Source organism: Pithys albifrons, chromosome 6 (genome assembly GCF_047495875.1).
Source record: "Pithys albifrons albifrons isolate INPA30051 chromosome 6, PitAlb_v1, whole genome shotgun sequence".
Taxonomy (NCBI): domain Eukaryota; kingdom Metazoa; phylum Chordata; class Aves; order Passeriformes; family Thamnophilidae; genus Pithys; species Pithys albifrons.
In genome coordinates this window covers 5,662,368-5,687,294 of record NC_092463.1, presented here as the reverse complement: position 1 = coordinate 5,687,294, position 24,927 = coordinate 5,662,368, and the positions used below count along the sequence as shown (strand labels likewise).

The 24,927-nt window shown below is 43.8% G+C and overlaps 1 protein-coding gene across 2 annotated transcripts in view; it reads left to right on the top strand.

The window, feature by feature from the left end:
• Nucleotides 1-24,927, top strand: part of RTN1 (reticulon 1) — a 122,137-nt gene that overhangs the window by 1,252 nt on the left and 95,958 nt on the right. The gene's annotated exons all lie outside the window — the stretch shown is intronic.

The window sequence follows — 24,927 nt, the reverse complement described above, 5'->3', positions numbered from 1 at the left end:
TCCCTTGGTCTAGGGTTCCTTTCTTTAATAGGTGTACTGGTAGCAGGTGTATATCTATTAATGAACTTGAGAAGCTTCAGCTTCCTGTAGCTCCTGGTAGAAATGTTTGGGGGAAGATGATTCTCTTTCCTTCTTGGTGACACTTTCTTACTTTCCTTCCCATTACTACTCATCAGAGAGCCAAATGAATAACCCAGCCCTGGGGGAGCAGTTCCATCGCATTTAGATTCCTCTTCACTGGGAAGTAGATGTTTCCATTACACAGACTGAAGCATTAAACTTGTCTTGAGTAAGTTGAGGGTCAGGGCTTGGGATGGGAATCGATCTCTGTTATGCAATAGCTGCAGGAGCATTAGGAGCTGCGTTTTTGGGCTGAGTCCTTTCTAATCCCCTCCAGTCAATCAGCACAAAGAGTAGCTGGCCAGAAACAGCACAGTCTGAGTGTCTATGTGTGTTATTCTGCTGATGCCCATATGTGTGGCTTTCCAGGGTCTGAGTGTGCACCGGTGCATGTGTCTGCTCTCAACATGGATGTTGCCCTGTGCTTTTCTGTCTGCTTGATGTGACTGAGTTCAGTAGTAAAATGGGATCTAACGCCCATCGGCTGATGTGGGAAATGTTTTGCTGTTTTGTAGCTCTGGGCAGGCAGCTAATCTGCTGATGTGCTGCTCATTCGCTGAGCTGACTGTTGGGTTGTGAAACGTGACTTTCTACTGGAGAGACAGGCAGATGGCTGGCAGCGTAAGGCTGTTTGAGGGTGTGCAAAAAGGGGCAAGATTGGAGTCTCCAGGTGGGGTTGCCTCAGCTGTATAATGACACAAAGAAGGGGGAAAAGAATCTTGTGGGCTTTTTTTGTTCACTGATGGATAAAAATACGGCCATGCTGAATCTTAGTGTACAGAACAAAGAGGGGTGGTCCCTTAAATTGTGTAGATTCCCACTAAGTGGAATCACTGTGATGCTGCTTACATTTAATGAAGGCTTCTTCAGGCTGAACCTGATGTGTAGATTAACACAGAATGCAGATTAGGCAAATAGAAAGAGAAGAAAAAGAAAAAATAGGAAAGAATAATAAAAGGAGGAAGAAAAAGAGAAGTAAAGAAATTATCAGCTTTTGCAGTCTTCTGCAAAGAGGGTTTAGACACGTTTGTATGTGTCAGACTGTGGCAAGGTGGAGGTAAAGTGAGTGGTACAGATCTTTATTGGTGTTTGCTGGCCATGGATTGACAGCCTGTCAAATTAGTGATATCATAACAGTAGTAATGTGCTTTAAACATTCCACATTTTGTTCTCCCTGTTTAATAAAGGACTGTTATGTGGCTCTGTGTGTGTCTAGCCAACCATGGCAGACAGAGCAGCATCCCAACCAGCGCAGTCCTGCGCACAGTCTGTCTCTGTTTGTGGCTGCAGCATCTGTATTTCTGTTCCACATCACCCAGAGACCTACAGCTCCCTCTCCCTTCACCAGGAGAAGTAAATAATTTCCCTCTTCTCTCTATGTGGCCAAGTATTCAGAAGTTTCTGAATAAGAAGACATTAATATTGCTGAATATATAAAACTGTCGTTTTTCAGAAAAGCCTCTAATTCTCCTGCTCAGAGAGAGATTCCTGCCTGTTCCTGAGCTGTAGGAATAGACCCAGCAGGAGATACCTAACTTCAGCTTTTTAGAACACCGACACAGACTGCCATAAACTCGAGCACTCCTTATATGATGGGCCATCTGGGGACACTTTAGACAACGAGCAATCCATCCAAAGGAGAGTGAATTGGACAGAATGTTTCTCAGGTAGCTTCCCAGCACATCCCATATCTTCCTCCACACCTATCAGACCAGTCTTATTTTGTGAAAACATGGTTGTGCTTTCTGGGGCAAGAGCAGGGTTTGGAATCTGATAGATTGTCCCAGCATGAAAACAACTGAAAATAAATGATGGGAATTTATCACAGGTTGTACAGAAATTTTCTTATACAACCTAAAAACTTGCAAACTTTCCCTGATCTTGGCTTTTGTTTTAAGTTTGAAAACCAGCCAGGGATTGTTGAAAGGTTCAGGAATATTTTCAAGCTGGCCATGGGCCCAGCTTTGAGCCAGGCTGGCTTTGTGTCAAAACCTTGTGAGTGGTTTCTGAATGATGAAAAGCGATGGATTTCACTCCCCATTCTTTGGATCAACCAAAATCGGCAGTGATTGAGACTGCAGGAAAAAATTCCCATGAGCAGTGGAAAGCTCAGAGATTGCTCAAGCAAAGCCAGGGCAATAAGAAGCTGCAGATCCCATGCTGGCATCTCCTCCTGCAGAGATCCAGTGAAGAGCAACTCCAGTAGCTTCTGAGCAGGGACAAAGCTGTTTCTCTTGCTTGTATACTTGGACCCTGGATTTTGCTGAAAAGGTTTCTTTCCCTCAAATGCAGTTTTTCTCCTTCCCAAAAATTAATTTGGTTCAGGGTGAGAGGAGATTGCAGGGAGCTCTTGCAAGAAAGGACTGGTGAGTGAAGCAGTCCTGAAAGGCTGGTGAGCAGTTGCATGTTGGTGAAGAGAGCCCCATGTCACCCAACACACCATCTGGTCACAGATTCTGTTATTTTTATACACCAACAGTGATTAAACTCCCTGACAAGAATTATTTTCAAAAATATTACACAGGCATTCCCTAGGACAAATACGTGTAGTTTCCTCCAGAGAAATGGCAAAATGTAAGAATGGACTGTACCTCCATGGTGCAGGTGTGCTTAGGGGGGAAAAAGAGTGGGAAAAGGAAAGAAACTCATAGAAGTGATGATTCCTGTGGAAGGGTCTAGGAAGTTGTGGAGAGCCTTGTGCACTGGTGGGTATCTGTAAGGTGGTTTAGGTAGCAGTGTTATGCCCCTACGTTCTTGTAGCTGAGACTGAGATTGTTGCCAGAGAGCCCTGCCTGCTATACTCACTCCAGGATGGTCCTTGCCTTCAGACAGGCCATAGCAGTCAGGACATTCCTGACAAATCCTGGCTTGTTTCCTGCTGCCTCCAAAGACAGCTCACGAGTGGAGTCCACTGCCCAAAGGAGAGGTGCCCAGTGCCACAGGGGATGGCATTAATAACTGGGACACATCTATGGGGACACAATGGGATGGCAAATATGGCCTATGGGAACCCTTTTGGAACAGCAGCCAGAGCTGGCTTGAAACCCCTGGAGTGCCTCAGTGGCACAAAAGTCCTGTGCTTATGGGACTGAACAGCACCCATGTGGTATGTGCCAGTGAGGAGAGGTGGGAAGGAGGGACTAGGAGCTGCCTGGATGAGGCAGATGAGTTGAGGAACAGCCCCTGCCTCTTGAGGAGCAGTGAGACAGCAAATCCCCAGAGTGTTTTGTTCTCTGATGGATACAGCATGCAAGACTACAAGTGGACTTGGCTCCTGCTGCTCTATGACAAGGGCAGATTCTCTAGGCTCAGTGCTTTAAGAACATTTTTAAAAGACATCTTTCTAATTCACATGGTTTGTAGAGGTTGAGTTTGAAGGCATGTGCTGTGTAGCTGCCTGCTTTCACCACAAGCTAACCCACCAGCCCTCTGGCCTCAGGGGACTGTACTGAGGTGCTCCTGGCATAAGCTTGTGTTTGTACTGATAACACATCACTTGTAAATCTCAGTTTATTGTTTCTCTCCAGTTACCAGAGAGGCTGAGATACCGACACCTTTACACCTCAGCATAAAAGAGGTTTTTGATGGTTTTGAGGCAGATGAGGGTTCCATGGTTCACCTGGCTGGAGAGAAGGAGGTATGAACATGCATGTCTGCACTACTTAGGTTTGGCACTGCCACTTTTTTGGATGTCAGATCATGAACAAATGCAGCAGGTTCCCCAGGGCAACTGGCTCTTTGTGGCCTTCCCAGGTACTGCTTTATTAGGACTCCACTCCCTAAGCATCCATGGCAATATACTGGTCAGGGACTCGTGCACTGTAAAGGCCGTGATCCAAACCCTGATTTTTTGGGTTTCTGTAGAAAGTCTTGATACAGTGGATTCACTGACCTAAGCGTGTCACAGGGGAGCCTCAGCAGGTGTTTGGAAACATACCCTCAGCTGACAGGCAATCTTGCTCAGATTTAGTCAACTGAGGCCAGATTTAGTCTCACTTTGGAAGAGTATCTATTCAAACCAGTTCTATTCCTGACATTTTTGTCCTTTTTGATTTAATTTTTCTCTGCTCCCTGGATTAGTCACTCAAAACTTCTGATCTACTGGTTATGAATGAAGGTGACACAGATCATTTGGTAGAGGCTCTTTGCATTTCCTGGGGTTTTGTAAGTGCAAGCAGATTTTGCAGAGAGGGACAGGAACACAGTGGATTTCTTCTTGGATCTTTCTGTTCCCATAATCCTCATGAAGCTTGACAAAGTGGCCAAAGCCCACAGTCACCCATCAAAAACAACAACAAACACCAAAATTCCTACTGAAATACCATCCTCTATTCCCACTTGGGTAAGCAGGAGCAACAGTTCCTGTTGGCCTCCTCCAGCAAGTGCCTGCATCTGAGGGTACTCTCAGAGGTGCATAAAAACTCCTGGTTTAGAGTCTGTGCAGTAATGTAGTTCTCAAATCCACAGAGATGACAATGCAGCTGGTTTTTCCCTGTTCTCCACAGGAATGCAGGGAGATCCATCCCTGCTTTGGCTTCCACACTGATGCGGTTTTTTCAGCCTTTGGGGTTGCAAATGGGTTGAGGAAGAGGATGAGGCAGATGAAAGAGCAAAGTAGTGACTCACCTGCGTTATTTTAATCTTCATCACTCAGTAATGAAATACTTTATTTATAGGCAAGGAACTGAGGAGGACAGGCTGGGGAGGAAGAGAACGGCATGGAGGGGAGAGGTTTAGGATGTCCCAGTTGCAGCAAGCACTGGGTTTTGCATGTTGCAGTATTTTCTGGGCTGTGAATCTCCCCTGGGATGGGTGGTTCATTGTATCTCATGGGTGTAAGTGTCCTAGGAGGCATATCTGCCTCTTTATTTCTTGCTGCTCTGGAGATGCCATTCAATAACATGTTTTATGACTTTTTTTCCCCCAAAACTGTAGTGTGCAGTACATGTACACTCAACATGTGATCCCAGTCTCTGTGGGGATTTGTGTTGCCTCTGTCTCAGCCCTCCTGGAAATGTTTGGGCAGATCCCACAGGTCTGTTTCTCATGTCCTCACTGACTGTCCCACAAAAGGATGCTGGCCCAGCTGTGTGGCCTGGACTGGCCCGTGATGCTCAGGACTGGTGTTATGCTCTGCTTTAAGCCTCGAGACCTGATTTGGCCCTAAGACCTAATTATTTTCTGCACCTGTGTTTTAGCTCAAAATTCCTGAAATACCCAAGGAGTTGTGCCACAGGTCCACATCATCAGCAGGGAATGGAGATTTTTAAATGAGTGACTTCTTAGGAATTTGCTTCACTTTCCCTCCTGAGTAGTCAGAGTGCCTCTAAAATGGGCCAAGTGCATACTAATCTGTTTCATTTTTGATACAGCAATTATGTCCTTGTGTCTGTTTTTCATGTTCTATTCTCTTACTGCCAGATCAGAACTGCTTTCAAAATTCTGGGGGTTCTTGTTGTTGGGTTGCTATTTGGGGTTTTTTTTGCAAAAGAAAGGACAGCCCTCAAATAGCAAAGCATGTTTCAAGTAATGAAGCATTATTTGTAATTAGTTTTCTAATTTAGGAAAAGTAAATTTATGTGCTTCTGTAGACTTGGCATGATTCAGCACTCAGGAACACACCCCACATTTAGTGTTCCTATTTATTCCTCCAAGAAACCTCACACCTCCAACAAACAGTGAGAATAAATTCTTGGCACTCACCTGCAAGACAAGGCTTGAAATAGAGGGGACTTGAATCACCTATTTCAGTTGTCCTTGTTTCAGTCATATATTTAAGATCCTAATTGTATGGAACATAAGCACATTCCTAATTGCTTTAAAATTAGGATGGTCTTACGTGCATGCATAAAGGTGAGCATGGATTGGGCTGAATTTAGGGGTAAACTAATTGGAAGATATAGATAAATTTGCTTTATTACCCATTAGACTAAACTGCTTCAGATCAGTTGTATGTAAAATGGAGGCACCAGCACTTACCTACCTCATTACAGCACTGTGAAAAATAGCATATAAATACATTGAAAACTTAGAATGAAAATCATTATAATGTTGCTGCTGTTTATTTTGATTTGTGGTGTGTGTCTAGGTGAGAATAAAAATTGTTGGAAATTACTACAGCCCTCATAAGCCAGCCTCTTTCAAATATTGAGTTGTTATCTCAATATTTGACTTTATATTTTAATATTCCTTTAGAGTGGTCTTTCCCATCTTTATTTAAATAACAGCTAATAAGAGAGTTATTTGAATCTTTCTTTCATTGCTGTAACGAGTCACCTGCCCTTGATGCATCCTCCAACAATCATGAGATCTCGTGTCAGAAAAGGTGTCTGGTTCTTCAGAGATTATTTCAACACAAATGCCATCAACAGCTGCAGCATTCCCAACATGTCCCTTGAATAGCAGTGACTCCCATCCAGGATGCAGTGCTGCAGTGGGATGTTTGCCTGGGTACAGGCAGGGGAGGCTGCTCACCAAAAGATGGTTTCTGCACAAGGGTGACTACAGACCCTCAGAGTTATGTCAGCTCAAGGCTTTTCTGTGCAATTCAGGACATTAATTATGTCTTATTTTTCAGCAGTGCTGAATTTATTAACTGCAGCTGATTTGTTGTTGGCAAAAAGACATAGAAGGGCTTGTTAACTGCAGACAGTAAAAAGCAAATGTATGGGTCAGCCTTGTCAGGCTGGAAACCTCCCTGCTGCCAGCCCCTGGGGATCTTGTGCTTCTCTTGTGTCTGAAGCTTTTTTTCTGTGCAAATATCAGTCCATGTCTTGGGTGCACATGTGGGTGCCCCTGGGTGAGCCCCGTGGCTGAGGAGGAGGAAACAGCACCAGGGCACAGCATCTGGCCAAAGCTTTGCATCCCAAACACAGCCCGGGTTGCTGTCCCTCACCCCATGGCAACACATTCCAAAGCCACGAATGCAGAAGCTACAGATCTGAACATTCTCAGCTTCCCCTGCACTGCGTTAGTCACTGGCTGTATGACCAAACAGCCTGAAAATCCTCACCCCGGGCAGCCTCTGCAGCACAGCTGTCTGGAGAAGGGCTGCAGACAGCCCGAGTCATCAGAGTTTGTGCTGATGTTCCTCTGCAGAGCCTGCCCCCTCCACACTGCTCCCAAAAGCACTCAGGGGCATCTGTGAAAGCACTGCTGGAGAGACAGACTGCATTTATGGGCTGCAATCATCAAGGGAGTTCTGCCATTTAGAGGCCTAATCCTACCTCCTAAGCAGGAGGTAGCAAGGCTGGTGCAGGGAGGATGCCTATGCACAGCACAAACAGCATTTTGCATGTCAGGGAGCAGGGGAGTCCTTCACACCATGGAGGTCCTGATGTACATCACCAGCAGAGCAGCTCTGCTTGGAAATGTTTTAAATCCCAAGCTCATTGGCAGGGCAGAGGGCTGAATTCTAAGCACAGCCTAAAAGTCGCTCTAAATCTGCCACCTCTGTGCAAGTGTTCACCCATATTCAGGTCAGCTGCATCCCTCTCCCTGCGTGAGGAACACACACCAAAGCCACGTCCAGAGTGGGAGGTGAAAACTGCAGACAGCAGACCTGGAGAGCAGTGTCTCACCTCTGCTCTGACTCCCTGAGCAGCATTCCGTGTGCTGTGTTGGGAGGGGTCAGTGAGGTTTCACAGGCATCATCTCTTTGCTGACTACCAAAGTGTGGAGGGGTCTGAATTCCAATCAGTCTTAATTAGGTCTTTCCCTTGATGTCCTTAATGGAGAGGCAAAAGAGACGCGCTTGCTGCTCACATGCATAGGAAGTGTTTTGTGTTGCAGGATATTTTCATTGCTGTTGACTCTGGCAGTGAAGCACGATGCAACACGCTGGAAATGAAATGTGCACTTGAGCTGAACTGGAAGCTGAACTGCTCCATGCAGGTGTAGCTGTGTGATGTGAGCAGCAATCATTTGTTGTTGGCAGGGTGATTGCAGTACAAAGGGAAATGTCTTCTCCTGCCCCTTAGAAAAGTTATAAAAATGTGTATCCCAATTTTTTTATGTTCTGGTTAGCACTCATCTCTGTCTTAGGATGCACCATGTTTGCCATTTTGCTGGGGTTGTTGTTCTTTTTTTTCCTTTTTATTACAAAGGTTTATAGCTTTGGTAAACACCATTGACCAAGTGCTCTAAACTGCAATATTGCTGTGCACTAAACTTAAATTGAGGCAGTTGCCTTTGATGTAGGGCTGACCTAAGGCTGAGGCTGATTTCTCTCTTTTGCAGCTTTTGCAGTTTAAAAAGAGACATAATGCAGCATTTACGTAGTTGCTGATTTCTCTGTTGCTGTAGCAAATGATCACCGGGGTTGAATGTGGAATTGATTTCTCAGAACTTCCTGGTTATCCTGAAAGTCTGCTTTTATGATCTGTGATTCTGTGAGCATAACTAGTTTGTAGGAAAGGTGTTGAGCATAGAGGTGAAGCTCCGAGATGATGTGTGAAGAGTTTGAAGTCCCAGGGGAGTCACCTCCTCTGAAAAAAAAAGAGGGTTGGAACTTCCAGGCAGTGGGTCTGTTTATCACTTTAACTAAGAAATCCTTATAGCAAAATTACTGGGAAGGGGCATCTTTGTTACTGGAAAGATAAAAATTTTGGAGATCCTTAGTAGATGCAAAAAGGTCCATATGTGTTTAATGTGGGTACATTTCTTACAGGGCTAAAAAGTCAAGCAAACAATTAACTGGTCCTATGGACAGATGTGGAGTCACTGAGTAAAACCTACATTATTTTTACATGGGTGAAATAGGAACTCTGCCTTTGAAAATGCTGCTGCTGCCAGGAGATAGGACTGAATTCCCTGAAATTTAATGTTTTTTAGAAACTTGTCATCAGACAAAAAAAATCTTTCTGCAAGAGTTACATGGATTAAAATAATATTAATAAAGCATAGATTTTCAAATTATTCTCAAATCAGCTCAAGTGTTTCACCTGATTTGGCTGGCTCCAGTGTTAGTAGAAACGTACTTTGTCTAAATTTGCTTTTATAGTAGGACATTTATTCCAAATACACATAAGTTTCATTTTAAAAGCACTAATTCTGGCTTGCAACGTTCTTTATTTTAGAATTGCCATGTCATGTACATTTTTTCTGATTGGGTTTTTTTTCCTAGTCTAAAAAATGCTGCTGGAGATTATGGGGGATTATCTGAGCAGTTATCATAGTAAAAGCCAGTTGCCATTTTGGGAATCTTTTTTTCTTGAAAGTCCTTTGGACATTAGTCTTTATAATCCAGTGTCTGTGTAGTAGAAGTTCAGGTCAGAGCTAAGGAGACAGGCCTGGGGATTTATGCTCTGTGAAATATATGCAATTTCCTTCCACTTTGAACGTGCTAAACAGACCATGTATAATTCCTGGAATATTTGGTAGATCTGCCAGGCCTGGAAGATGGCATTTGGAATATTTGTCTAGCTACATGTATTTTTACATGGCTGTCCATCCCTATGCCATCCAAACTATATTCAAAAGTAACATGAGGAGAGGGGGCTGATCAAAGAGTAAGAAAACATATCATTACCAGCAGAAGATTTTAGAGTTTGGGCTTCTTTCTCCCCCCTCTCTCTCTGCTGTTGCTTTTTAATGAATTGTTCTTCTAACCTACTTTAAATTGAGCTTCCAGCATGCTGGATGTTTTGCAGATGAATCATACAGTGCAATGCACTTATGCATATCTGCTGTGCAAGTACATTGTCAGCTTGCATTTGATAACTTACCAGCAAGCAGGATTTTTTTTTTTAATGGAAGCTTGGGATACTAGCATCGTTCTCCAAGTGAGAATAATGCAACCACTGTTAATAAATCAGCCTGGGCTGAGGAAGTCTCACCACTTTCACTGCATCCTTGATTAGCATTATTCTCAGAGGTATAAATTAAAGAGGAAAATATATAATCTGGGAAGCTTTCCAGCATCATCTTTGAAAATGAGAGCTCAGTGCTTTGCTGAGATTTCTTTGGAGGAGGAATGCTAATAGCAATGCTGAAGATGTGCTCTGATTGCACCCTAAAGAGTAGGAAGATGCACAGAACAGCTTCATTCTTTTTCCCTTTGTCATCAAGATAATTTCTGATGTGATCTGCACTGGATGAACTGTTTCTACACTGTTCTGTGAATTGATCCCAGAAGTGCAGCTTCAGTCACTCCTTCTTCTACTACTTGTTCGCTCAGTCTGACATCTGCATAAAATCTGGTGCATGTTTTCCCACCTCAGCCTGCAGACAACTGCCTGCAGCTGTTAGCAGAGAGTGGACACAGTCCCTCTGAGATATCGGCCAAAACCTGAGCTTCAGCAATGAGGATTTCAGGAATTTCTTCTGGCTTTTCCTATGAGGTGTCCTCACAGCCAGATGGTAACTCCCGATGCCTCCCTTCCCACCAAGGGAAGGAAAATGTGATGTAGATTGTGCTGATTTGCAAAAAATATTTCACAGGAAGGGTTTGATCTTAGCAATGTTCCAGCTGTGCTAAATGAGCAGAAAAGGGATTTTTCAGCATATCAGCAGTGTTTTGGAAATGCCACATGTTCCAGCACTTTCTTAGTAGTCAGTTTTCTCCTTTCCTGCCCGTAACCCACTTGGGTCTTTGGTATTTACTGGAACTCATAGTTTAGCATGACTGTTGTACTTGGAGTCTTGCTTTATAATGTCTGTGTGCTTCTATTTTCTTTTTCTTGGCCAGCTCTCTTCCAACATCTCCCTTTGCTTTTCAAGAGTCAGTGAAAAGCACAGAATGCAAGACTAATCTGTAGTTCCTCAGGTTGCATTTTGCGGAGGTGTAAGATGCCTTTGTAACTATTCTATTGATGGGGCAAGTAGTCCATGGTGGAGTGAAGGGTCTTACAAATAGTCCCCAATAGCTGAATTTGAACTAGGTCTGGTTCTGCTGAGGCCCAGGCAGTGCCAGGCTGCTCCAAAGGGGTCTCAGCTTCATCATCAGTGACTCAGTTTTGTGGGGCCTCTCAGGCCGAGACTCCAAAAAGTCATTCCTCTCTTCTGAAAAAATGTAGGGCAGCTATTTTTACTTAGGTTTCTGAAGATAATTTTTTCTGCATGTTTTCACTTTTAAATTCTTATTAAGGATCCTTAGTTATGTTTTGCAAAGGCATCACCCTTCCAGCTCAACAACACAGAGGGAATACCATGTGTCATTTGCCATCTCTACTGACATTGCTAAATTTGCTGCAGCAACATGTTTCAACATTTCCAAATGTTTTTCCTGTGGGGCTTTCTCTTCCATAGAAAAGTTTTCTGTTTCCCGTTGATTTGAGATGAAAAGAAAATTGAAAATAATATGAAATTTTCCCACAGGACAGAATTTTTTTGCAATAGCTCTACTTCCAGCTCATGTCAGGAAAGGCACAAACTGCTGCAATCAGTGTGCTTAATTTCAACCCTGCATTTATGACTTATTCTTTGACATTGCTGTCTGAAGAGTAACAACATAAACACACTTTACTCTCAGCTTGAAAATGGCCTTTAGAACTGAGAGCTAGTGCACCAGCAAACAGGATTTGTGAGCACCTATTTAATGCAGTCAGCAGCAGTGTGACCTTGGTTCTCTGTGACTGGTGAAAATGAAGTTGCCTCCTGGTCCATCCCATCTAATGGCTGCTGAACTGTAAAACCAAGGCTCTTCTCTCTTTATGGCAGAGGACTTTGCCACCACTGTGGGGAAGAAGGCATGAAGCCAACAGTGTTCCCCAAGGCTGCAGCTGCCCAGCATCCTCAGATTTAAATAATTATCATAGAATCATAAATCATAGAATGGTTTGGGTTGGAAGGGACCTATCACTTAGTTCCAATCCTCCCTGCTATGGGCAGGGATACCTTCCACTAGACCAGGCTGTTCAGAGCCCCATCCAGCCTGGGCTTGAACACTTTCAGGGATGGGGCTCCCACAAACTGGGCAACCTGTTCCAGCACCACTTTCAGGGATGGGGCTCCCACAAACTGTTTGGGCAACCTGTTCCAGCACCTTACAGTAAAGAATTTCTTCCTAAGATCTAATCTAATGTTGCCTACTCTCAGCTTAAAGCCATTTTCCCTTGCCCTGTCACTTCAGGCCCTTGTGAAAAGTCTCTCTCCAGCTCTCTTAGAGCCCTGTTAGACCCTGGAAGGGGCACTAAGGTCTCCTTGGAGCCTTCTCTTCTCCAAGCTGGACAGCCCCAACTCTCTCAGCCTGTCTCCATAGCAGAGGTATTCCAGATCGTTATCAATTTGGTGGCTCTCCCCTGGATGTTTTCCAACAGGTCAGCAACATTACAGAGCGATCCCTCCGTTATTCACTTAAAAGTGTGACCAGCCTATCAGTGTCAAGCAAGGGAAGAAAAGTCAATGAAGACAACAAATCAGACTCTTTCCTTTTAGTCTCTCTACCAGACAACTTTTTGAAAAGCCCTCCCCTTCTCACTTCGTGTGAGCAGGAAAACAATGCAGCTCCTCTGTGAGCAGGAAGTGGAGTTCAAGAAACCAGCGGGTTCCCGTTCCCCACGCTGAACTTGGAGCTGCAGTGGCAATTTGCTGTGCTGCATGTTTTAACCAGCTTTTCAGGGAAAAAAATAGCCTATTCCAGAAGGTTTCAAGCAATTTTAAACCCGTTTAGCTGGATGGCAGTTCCTGCCAGAGCAGGTAAGGTCCAAAGTTTACCAGGACTCTTCTGTTCCTGCTTGGACCCAGCACCAGGTGTCTCAAGCTCTTACAGCTTTGAGAAATGAAAAAGTTAGATGTGAGCAAAGCACCATGTTTCCTGCAGTTGCTCACTCACATTTCTGGTTACCACTGCTCTGCTGTGCCAGGTACAAGCCAATTTTTGAGAAGATGAGTTAGAGGAGCTGGTTTCTAACCTTGTCCAATGAGAGGGAAAGGGGTGTTTGCTGCTAGTGGTTGGTGAAACTGGCAGGAGAAATGAACTGCACTAAAAGTCAGTGCAGGCAGAAGGATAAAATTGTATAAACTGCAAATGAGCATCAGGCAGGGGAGGAGAAGTCAGGATAGAGGGGAAAATGAATAGAAATACAAAGAAATTCAAAGTACTCTTTAAGAGTTTGCATTTCTCAAGAGTTTGGATTTCTCAAGCAATGGATTTATCATCAATTTATGAAGGGAATTAGGTAGTTTTATGCTTGCAGTGGCAGAGGGTTAAGGTTATAAACTCTGCAGGTGCCTTTTGGCTCACATCTCCTGCGCTCATGAGCTCTGGAGACAGACTTTGCCTGCAAAACTGTCTCACTCCACCCTTTGTTCAGTTGGAGCTATTAACATAATTACGCTTAAAAATGCTTTTGAATGCATTTCAGTTTTTCAATTATTTCTTTCACTCAGCTGGAAGGGCATGAAATCCCCATTCTTCAAGGCAGAGATAAATCTGTTCAACCTTTCATCGTATGAGTAATACCTGGAGGAGTTCTGTGCCATGGCAGGACCCGGTGTGCTGGCTTCATTTTCCAGACCCTTGGAGATTGGTTGACCTTTCCCAGCTCCTACATCTAGGACTTGGAAACAAGAAGGACTACCATGAAAAATCAGAATGATCTTGGCCACCTGTATAAATATTCTGAATAAATAGGAAAAGGTTATGCAGGGACAGGGCACCTCAGCAGGAAGAGCCAACTTCATAAGCACACGATGCGAAACCCCAGACGAGTCCATCAGAGGAGGACTGGGGTGTTGAGGGTCACAAGCCAAATCCAAGCCATCCTGGGCTGCAAATTTTGTGCTGTTTTGCTGTTGCTAAACAGCAAATGCCACTCTGAGGTACTGCAATGTGGGGGTTGTGTGCACGATGCAGCAAATGGCCTGGGGAGGAGCAGGGTGTCCAATCTGGAGCACAGCACCACAGGAGCAATGCAGAAAACCCAGGGGAGAGTGACCAGAGTGATCAGATGTCTGGGAAATGGGATCTGGGAGAGAAGACTGAAAGAACTAGGTGTCCTTAAGCTAAAAGAGAGAATTGCTGGGGAAGAGCAGTCTGTAAGTACATTAAATACATGAAAGCCTGAGTTAAGTTGACTGCCAGGAAAGGATGTGGCTTCAGTTGCAACACAAGAGATTCAGAAAATGTGGACATTTAGGATAGAGAGACACAGGTTGCTGGGGAATGGTGGCTGCAGCTCCTTTGCTGGAGTGAGCAGTGCAGAGGAGCATCACTCAGGTGGCATAGGAAGTGATGCTGCTGTCTGGGGCCAGCAATGGAACTAGGTGATGCCTTTCAGGCCTTTCTGGCCTGTTTTTAGTGAGTCTGTAAGCTAGGAAGAAGGATGGCATCAGGAAATACACTAATTTCTTCTTTTCTCCTCTTTGTTTGGTCCCTGCCCTGTTCAAACCAGCAGCTTCTGTTAGCCTTTGAAAGTGCACATCAACCATGAGCCACAGAAAAGTAGTAATGGCTGATATTTTTGTGTTTCAGTGTCTTTGGATGGTAATTATTATTTAAAAAAAATAGCTTTTTGTTTGTTTTGGAGGAAAACCCCTGCTTTAAGTAGAAGGGAGGGATTGAACTGCCTCCTGCAGACAAACCTAAACACAGCATTCAGTGGCTAAAGGTGGACAAACAGACCAGTATTCAGCTGTGGGATAAGTGAGTAATAATGAGGAATTTTAAATAAATGCAGGCTTGGCAGGGAGAAATCGTAAAAGATGAAGTGTGCAGTGATAGGTAGAGATTAACAGCATAGTGCCTGCATCCAAGGAAGGAGGAAAGGGGAAAAGATACAGCAAGTATAGGCTTATTAAATTGATTTAATTAGTATTGTTAAGAACATTAAGTCAAAAGGAAAATGGGAAAAGTGCCTCATTGATTTATAAATATAGACTGTGAAGACAAACTTAATGGTTTACTTCAGTAAGATATTGACTGTTGTCTGACTGGGTTTCAGTGAAATGTAAAACCCACTAATACTTGGAGCAGCTCTCCTGTGAAGACAGGCTGAGACAGTTGGGGTTTTAGCCTGAAGAAAAGACTGGGTTGAATCTGTTGTGACCATTCAGTACTAAATAGGAGTTTATATAAAAGAGCGAGAGTGACTTTTTACATGGGAAGATAGTGATAGGACAAGGACTAAAAGAGGGGAGATCCATATTAGATATTAAGAAGAAATTCTTTAGTGTGAAAGTGATGAGACACTGGCACAGGTTGCCCAGAGAAGCTGTGGCTGCCCCATCCTTAGAAGTGTTCCAGGCCAGGTTGGACAGGGCTTGGAGCAACCTGGGATGGTGGAAGGTGTTGGAAGTATATGAGCTTTAAGGTCCCATGGAAAATTGCTGGCTGAGCTGGAGAAGATGGAGGGCAACACGGACATGACTTACCATGTATTACATACAGATAAAATAGCTTGTGCTGAAAGGAAAATGCTCAGGCAGTGTGGGAAATTCTGGTGGGGTCCTCAGTTAAGCTTTGGGGGGGGCTGTTTTATTAAATACCTTTGTAAAATACATCATCACTGTTATTCAGTGCCTGGGTAACTCACACTGGTTATGCACAGAGTCACTGTTGCCCTCTGATGAAACAGTGAAAGCAGTAAGAGTGACATCAGAGAAAAAGAATTGAAATGTTAGATGCTTGACATTTGGCTTCGATGTTTTTGATTTGCTTTGGAACAGTTTTAATTCAATGAAAAGCAAAAGAGAACAAAGTCCAGTTTTACAGAAATTACTTTTTCCAGGCAATTCCCTTAAGTAAAATTTTCCATGCTCCTCAAAGGTAAAGAAATAATCAATGAACTTTTTTTTGAGAAATGTAGCACCTCTTCTCAGCTGTGTTAATATTGGTGAGCAAACAGCGTTTCCTCAGACCAACTCAGGAGCCAAATTTGGAAATTATTCCCTTTGCATTTGGGCTCTACGGACTGCTCATGAATATTTGAAATGTGAGTTGTGCTGCTTCATTGTAGCTTCTTCTATGAGTCACATGATTATTTAACGAGGATCCTTGATTGGAGGCTTGAGCAAACACATCTTTTATACCTACTTGACAGTGCTGATTTCAGGGTTTATTTTCTCTTGATGCTGATACATACACGTTTGTCATTGACTTTGGCAAATATTTCTTTGCCAAAAAAGTAATTTCTCAAGTATTGATGAAAAATGATACGTGGATTTAGCTAATACAAAAACATTTAAATGTGTAATAGAGTCATAGAATCACAGAATCATGTGTGTTGGAAAAGACCCTTAAGATCATTGAGTCCAACTTTTAACCTTGGCACTGCCAAGCCCACCATAAGCCATGTCCTCAAGTTCCACATCGCTTTTAAATCTCTCCAGGAATGGTGGCTCAACCACTTCTGTATCATCCCCTCTGTACCAAAATTAGGAAAATAACACTAAGATCCACTTGAGGGATACATTTGGGTCACAGCAATGTATGTGTCCAGCTGTGGGAATTTTATTAGGTGAAGCCAGAACCTTCTTCAGGAACATCTGACTCATTTGCTTTCTTACCTCTGCTGAAAGTTGGGAGTTTGGGGTTTTTGCAATTCTTGTACATTTGGGTTTCTCCTGGGCATTAGGGTGGCTGTAATTCCCACCCCAGAACAAGAGTGGGTGTTGCAGCTCCAGTGCAGCTGCTCCAGTGGCACATCTTCTGCTGACCTCTGGGTCTCAGTCTGTGAGCAGCTTAATGGGGAATCACGAGGTCCACAAAAGATCCATCCCCATGGAATCACAGAAAGGCTTGAGTTGGAAAGGAACTCAAAAGTCATCTAGTTCCAACCCCCCTGTGAGGAGACAGGTAGTTTTGCTATTTGCAGCACGCTGCTTGTCCAACAATTTTTCAGGAAAGTATGTTTATTATGTTTGGAGGGAAAACACTTTATCTTTCCTGAAGATCTCTTTAAAGCATTCAGCTACAAGAGGCTTCAGAATAGCCTTCTCTGAAGTACCATTTCATTGGATATAAAGCTCTTTTTCATGAATATAAAACATGACATATGTGATCTTCCCTCTGCCTAGCAGCAAAGGCTGCTGCTGATGTAAGACAGAGTCAATGACCTGCCTGGATTGAAAAATAATCTTCATTTTTTACACTGTAAAGGTCGGTACAGCTGCAGCAGTTCAGATTACCTGACCTACTTGACTGAAGAAGTTATCAATTATTTTTTTTTCCTGTGGTACAAAAGTGAGACATCATCTGTTTGGAAAGTGTCTCCACAGGTACAATATACTAATTTCTGTTCCAGCAATGATTCTGCTACTCCAGACATCAACAGTGTAAGTGAATATTGTAAATTCATCTTGGTGGTATGGTTATTTCCAAAATTCCTTGGTCTATGGCCCTTGGTGTTGGTTTAAATTACTAACAAACTGTCCTTTCAAACACAGCTGTCGAGTCAGCCACAATCCCTTGAACCACAAACATAACAAAAAAGCAAATTCTTTCCAAAAACACAATACTGGTTTTTGAATAGATGCCACTCACTGACTGAAGGAATGACAGATTAAGTAAGAAAGAAAGGGAGAGAAATAACAGGCTTGGAAATCTGAAGCTGGGCATGGATAAACAAGAGGGGGTCATGGCAGTTCTTTGAGTATACAGAAAACATACATTTGGGAAGAAAAAATGGAGAATGGTTAGGAAAACATCTGGTAGGATTGGTGCCAGATGGTTGTTTCCCTTTTGATCGGACTAGTATTTTTCTCATAAAAAATTAAGACCCAATTCTCATGTTTTTCAATATTTATAGATCTCAGTCTGTATGTAAGAAGGAAAATAAAGTCTCAAATAGAACTCGGTGGATGCTTAAAATAATCTGGATATTCTGTGCTTTGCTGATTCAACTTAAATGGACTGAGATTTTGAAGTGCTGGGAATGTCTAAATCCTTTTCCAGTTCCTGGCATCTAAGAATGCTACACTCTTATTACAGAAAGGATTTTATTTAGAGAGCAAACTGCGGGCACTCATGATTAGAAAATTTTAGATTATGTTCCCACCACAACAAAATCTTGCTGAGATGGTATCAGGGTAGCACTGACTGGAATCAGCTTTCTTAGTTTCTTCATGTTGCTGGTGGTGCAGAGATTTGGGGCCCTGGACGATATTTTTGGCTGCAAACAAACACTGCCATCAGCCACCACGAAAAGCCAAGGACAAAATCCATTTTTAAAATAGATCCCTAGATTTTTGTTATATGATTATGAGGCAACATTGTTTTCCACACTTGAAGGGAATATATCCGTTTTATATAACCTTGGATAGCTACAACAAGCAATGATTATGTTTTCTACAAAATGTTTCTGTTTTCTTTCACAAATCAGTGGTCTCAAACATATCAGACATGCTGTTGAAGTGGTGTTGAACTGTGAGTATTTTTTTATTTCATTATATGCAAGACTGAGAAGAACTTCCATCCTGTTTGAAATTCAAATGCTGGGATTTGAGTCAGACTAATAGTTAGCATCATTATCCCATGGGGAAAAAAACATGTTTTTCTAGGAATTTAGAGAAATTCTTTTGTGATATTCCACCTGAGGCCTTTTCCTGTGGAATTCTTGAGGATATCCTGAGGATGCTCCAATTGAGCATCACCATGTGATGTTCACAGACAGATGGACGTCACCTTTGCAATCAAGATGCTGCCACATTTCAGGGCCCCCCCAGATGCAACACCTTCTGCTGAGAGTCTCATATTTTGGGGAGCTGAGGAGAGGATGTGGGTCCATTACACCTGAGAGGGAATCAGGTCCTGTTCCAGCCCTGAGTCACCTTCCCACCACATACCTGGTCCTGCTCTGTGACATGGCCCTGGTTCCATGTGGGTCACTGAAAGAAAGCCAAAAAAAATCCATGTTATGGGGCACTGAAAGCAAAACAACACCCTATTCAGGCAATGAATAGTATTGGAATTTTTTAGAGTCTTTCTTAGTCTTTATTAATTTAAAATTCATTAAGACTTTGCTAGCATGATCTGAATAATGCATTTATTCATGCAAACATACATGGGTACGTTGCAAGCACATGGTGCAATTGTTTTGTAAGAATGATGTGCAAAGGTTCTGGTGGTCAGTAAGTTAAACTGGAGTGAGCAGTGAGGACTCAGCAAGAGCAAATCCAGGGAGTTGAAAGAATAGATTATTCCCTCTATTCAGCTGAAGGTGGATAGAAGGAAAAAATTGAGCAACCCCAGCTAGTTTTGAAATACCTCTGCTTTGATCAGAGGTTGAACTGGAGACCTCCAAAGGTCCCCTCCAGTCTCATTCTTTCTGTGATTCTGACTTTTAAAACCCGCTTGTATCACCGTTTTCTCTGCTGTGCTTCTGCCTGCTACTCCTGACCACTTCCCCCTGTTTTCCCATTATAAATATAAAGGTAATGAGGGCTATTTTAAAAGTTGGCTGCTGGCCCTTGAAGCAATTCTGCACCAACAAAGCACTTGAGTTGGTTCTGAAACCCAGCTGGGTGTCTTGTTGCTCTGCTGAGCAAGGCTCTTCTCTCTTTCTGGTTCACAGGCTGAATTAATGAAATAAAAATACATGTATTTCTGCAGGTCTGCCTGAGACAAGGAATTTTCATTTTCTCCAGAAAAGCAAAAAAAGCCCCAAACGAAAAGTTGTTTTTATTAAATCCCAGGTGTTCAATTTCCCCCCCGCCAATTCCTTTCATTGCACTTTGGAAACTACTTATTATTTTTATGAAAAGTCAGCTCAGGCAAAAGACACTACACATAAATTGCAGTACAGTCTGGCACAACCACTCTGCAACAAAATCCTTTTTCTTAACTAAAATTATTGTCTGAATTTGGCAGAAACTTCCAAACACTGGCATTCATCAAGAGTGAGCCTTTCACCAAATGACTTATCAAGCTCCCAAACCTCACCTATCTTCAGTTCTGGCAATGCAGCAGGGAAATCCTGTATCCCTTATTTGTGCTACAAACTCCATTTTTAACAGGGTAAATTTGCACTGGTGAAGCTGCTGGTTTTAAGGAGGAATAAGCTGGTATGGAGTCTTTGTTTTATAGGAGTGAAAAGCTGACCTGAAGGAAGGAAAAAGGTGAAGGTGCAGTGGTGAGTTTGCTGTGAGGTGATTTGACTGGGCAGCTAGAAAAGGGACAGGCAACCATTGTGTCCACATGTCTTTTCTCCTGTCCTTCTCCCTCTTTTCCCCATCCTCAGAGATGAGGAATGGTTTCCTCTTGGAGCTGGCACTCTTTGCCAGCAGCATATTGTGCAGATGGGTGGTGATAATAGAATAAGGGCAAGGTAGTGACAAAAGTGCTGATGTTTGCTCATGTGCTGTGCTATCAGCTCACAGGCAGAAAACTCGATTAACACTTGAGAAGTCTTGATTTCTCCAGAGGAAAAAGTGTTTGGCCATGAATCTGCCCCCTCTGAATGTAAATCCAGTGGGATCCAGCTCACACCATCTGCTTTGGACTAAGGCAAAGGGAGCAGAGCAAGAGTGTCTGCCACATCTCTCCTGCTGGGGGTTGGCTTGTTTATTTTCTGGTTTAATTTCCACGAGCCACTTCTCCTGCTGTTCTGCTCCCTGTGAGGTTGTTATAACATTTTAACAAGGCAGGACAGAAAAAAAAGGAGCACCATTACCTGTTCAGCTAGTAGCTCCTTGCATTGAGGGCAGCTGAGAGGGTGTGCTGGACCCCAAAAGTGGTACTCTGCATTCCTCAGGCCTTGATTAGCTCAGGAGAAACTCCCTTTGTCAAATGGTGTGGTATGAGGACAAGTTGAAGAGTGTGAAGTGTGGTGGGTATTCCCAGAGAGGCCAGAAGAAACACCACAGTAGGGATGCAAGTGCTGCAGATGCTGTGGAGACACAGGCAGGATCTCCAGGTGGAGAGAGAATAGCAAAGTGGTAAGAGAGATGCTGCAGGCAGTTGAACCCCAGTGGCAGCAAGCAGTGCACCATGGATAAACCATCTGTCCATCCACCCTGGGCAGTGCCATGCTCTGTGGAGGTGCCATCCTGGCCCTGTGAGCTGAGCTTCTGCACAAAACAAGCCTCTCAGCAGGACTGAGCAGCTGAGCCTTAGTGCTGCACTGCTGTGGGCATGCAGGGTGTTCTTGGGGAGAGCAGATGCACCCAAGGACAAGGCAGACAATTTCCACCAACCAGTTTGCAAAAGGTGAGGGGGTTTGAGAAGAGAGACAGTCTCCAGGTTGTGGTAACTGCTAAAGAAGGCTTGGGAAGCTGGAGGAAACCCATCAGGAGGTCCTGTTAGGGAGGATTGCATGGAGATTGTAGGTCAAGTGGAGGATGGAAATGGCACACAAAGGTTTGTAGGCCAGAGGGATGAAGGTATTGACAGAAACCTCTGCTGTGCTTTGCTGTTGGTTTATAGAAAGTATGAAATGTGCAACCCTGCTGAATAACATTTTATTCTTGAGTGCAGTTTTCCAGAAGTCAAGCTGTGCCCCCAAGCCTTGATTTCCAAAGTACCTTAATAAAGTCTGTCCCAAATATAATTGCTGTGCCATTTATCTGCACAAAATAGAGTATTTTCTAATGGCAGAAATTCCAGCAACCCTTAATTGGATGGAGTGGATGAAAACACGTATTCAAATCCTGAACAAAATATGAAGTCTATTGTTAAGCCCTAAATATGTTTTGAAAGGAGATTTAAATAAAGCAGAAATATTTACCACAGATATTTACTACCTCTTTTTGCACAAATCTGCCTCTCTGTTGTTCTTTTAAAAATCTCTACTGGCGTTCTTCCAGTAAGACCAATGACATCCATAACATCTTTGCCACCCCCACATGGACTGTGCCTTGCTGTAAGTACCAAAGGTGACACTTGGGGTGGCAGACCTAGACCCTTGGTCACCATAAGCCAGCAGAGCACCACTGATGTCTGTTCTCTGTTTTATTGAGTTCAGGTGGACTATGGATTTGCAAAGGCCTATTCTCAAACCCTTCTCTGCCCCTGGACTATCCTTGGGAGGGTTGAATCTTATCCCTCACAGTTTGCACTCTGTTGAATTTTCCCTGCTACATTCCTATCTTGATTTTTTCAAGAAGATATTTGGCAATTGCTTGGAAGGCTTTTGGTCACAGCTTTCTGTTTCCTTTGGATTGCAAGCATGGAAAACTGCGTACACAATATGCTAAATAACTTTATTAATTTCACAATGTTTATGAGTTACCCTGCCTCCTGACCCACCACAGCAGCTGATTAAGCTGGGGTTGACCCTTCTCTAATCTGCAAATTGAGAAATTTGTCAGCTATATCCCTTAGTTACGAAACTGGGATTATTCCGGAGAGGATAAAATCTGAAGGCCATCAACTGTTCTGGCTGAGCTCCTCACTAGCTGGGAGCAGGAATGCATTTTCCCCTACTGTAAAATTAGCTGGGTGCGTTGTGGGAGCGTATTTGAAATGCTACATTTAAGGCAGGATTTCTGTGTTTACCTTCAGAGTAGGGAAACAAAGCCCTTGGCACCATGCTCTGTTACTGAAGGAGTTAATATATGGTTTGGTATCCAGGCCATTTCCACGGAGATGTGATATTTGCAGGTCATCCCTTGCATCCAAGCGTGTCCTACTTGCAGTTCTGCTTCTGCTGGGGAGTGTAACTTCATTGGGCTCATTTTTATCTCCCTTTCTCCCCCGAGCACCAGCTGAAGATCCCTTTATTTGCTCTTGTAACTCCCCACACAGGAACTGAGTCAGAGGATCCCCATCAGTGCCTTCCTGCTGGCAAAGCCCTGGTGTCAGACAGGGCTCTTCTCCACCAGCCCATCACAGCCAGCCCCTCCTGACACTGTGACAGGGTGTCTGAGACGCCTCCCGCTCCCCTGCATTCCATCTGTCTCTTGGGGAAAGGCACAAAGAGCATTGTTATCTGCTGTGACAGGCAGGGTTATGCAGAGGAGAGCTCCTCCTGGAAAGCAGATGGGACCAATTGAGAGTGGACAGGAAGATGTGCTGCACAAATCTGGACCAGGCAGTGCATCAGGCAGGTGGTAGGGAAAATGTGTGCACCAGGAGTGGAAAGGTAACCACCATCCACAGGCTTGATTTTTGGCTGTTATGAACTGGTAAAACTCCCATGTAAGAGATCTGGGAACTCAGGAACATTGTTGTGTACATCATATTTACTGTTATCTCTACTGAATGATAAAAACCCCCCAGATCATTTTGTATGATGCTGCATCCCTGGTGGGAGTGGCTCCAGCTGAATACTCACACTGTTCAGTAGAATTTCAGCATTTCCTCCTCAACACTGAACGCTGTGTGGCCTCTCTGGCCCATCTAGGCAGGCATCTGGGGCTCAAGAAATAGTTAAATGGATCTTCAAGGTAAACTACAAAAAATAAATGGCCCTTGAGGCCTCTGAGAAAGTTTCAGAAATATTTCTTCTGCTTTCTTTGATGTGTTCAAAAGAGGAATTAGCTGCTGTTCCTGTGTTTGGAAATAAACCGCGGAAAGGTGTGTCCTTCAGAAGATACTGAACTGTGTGAGGGGGGCTGACACTGGGATCCTGAAATTGAGAACAAAACTCCACTCCAACAAGCAGAGTTGCACTTCTGGAGAAGTGTTACTTTTCCTGACCTTCTCCCCTGTCCCTGCTCTTATGTTAAACCAGGGAGTGTTCCAGGTTGGTACGTGGCAGTGCATTGTGGCATGCACAGGGTCACTGCCCTGGCAAAGGGGATGTTTTCCCCATCCATAATGGGGAAAGCTCCTGGAGGTGTTTGAAAAACACAGTATAGTTGCCATAACTTTGTTTTCCCATTTTCCACGACATTTTTCATGTTGTTTGCACCCAGAAGCCCAAATCTCCAGGTAGTTGTTGCTCACAGAATAGAAATTGTTTGATCTTGGGCTGTTGAAAGCAAGAGAGAACACACAGTGCAGGACAGGGAGAGGGAAGGGGATTAGAAACCTCTGTCGGGAAGGGGGACAGTCTTCCCAGGACAATTTCCATGCCATCAGATAGCAACTTTTTCATGTTTGGAATTAGAAACAAAAGGCTTTGACCCAAGACAAACTCAACATCCATCCTGGAATAGTTTCTTTTATTTTCTTTTTTTAGGTGCTTATCTCCATTTGCGCATTCACAAAAGGGCAGTGGAGTTGGGGGAGGGTCTGGAGCACAAGTCTGATGAAGAGCAGCTGAGGGAGCTTGGGGGTGTTTAGCCTGGAGAAAAGAAAACTCAGGGGGGACCTTATTACTCCCTACAACTGTCTGAAAGGAGGGTGTATCCAGATGGGTGTCAGCCTCTCCTCCCATGTAACAAGCGACAGGGTAGGAGGAAATGGCTTCAAATTGTGCCATGGCATGGGTGGGAGGAGGGTTAGATGGGATATTAGGAAAAATGACCACCCAAAGCCTAAGGGTGAGCAGACACTGGAATAGGCTGCCCAGGGAATTGCTGTAAATGCCATCCCTTGGAAGTGTTTGAAAAAGATGTGGATGTGGAACTTGGGGATGTGGTCTAGTGGTGAACATGCTGGTACTGGGTTAACAGTGTGACTTGATGATCTTAGAGGTCTTTTCCAGCCTTAATGATCCTATGATTCTATCCCTGTTAGCCTGTGAGCACCTGGTAACAACCATTATGTGTCTGACTGCCTCTCCATCCCCGGGATACACAAGTAGGATACTGCAACAAGCAGACCTCAGAGATCTGCTGGGGCTCAGCCCTTAATGCCCTGACCTGCTCTGAAGCCAAATGGTTACAGCAGCCTATAGAAACACCTCAGTCTTCTTATTGTGTCTCACTTTATAAATAGCCAGGCACCTTAGGGCAGACAGGGAAACCCTGCTGGGATGCTGCTATTTTTGCAGTCCTTTAGATTTGAAGCAATTGCTTTGCAGTTCACCTTTAAAAAGACAAAAA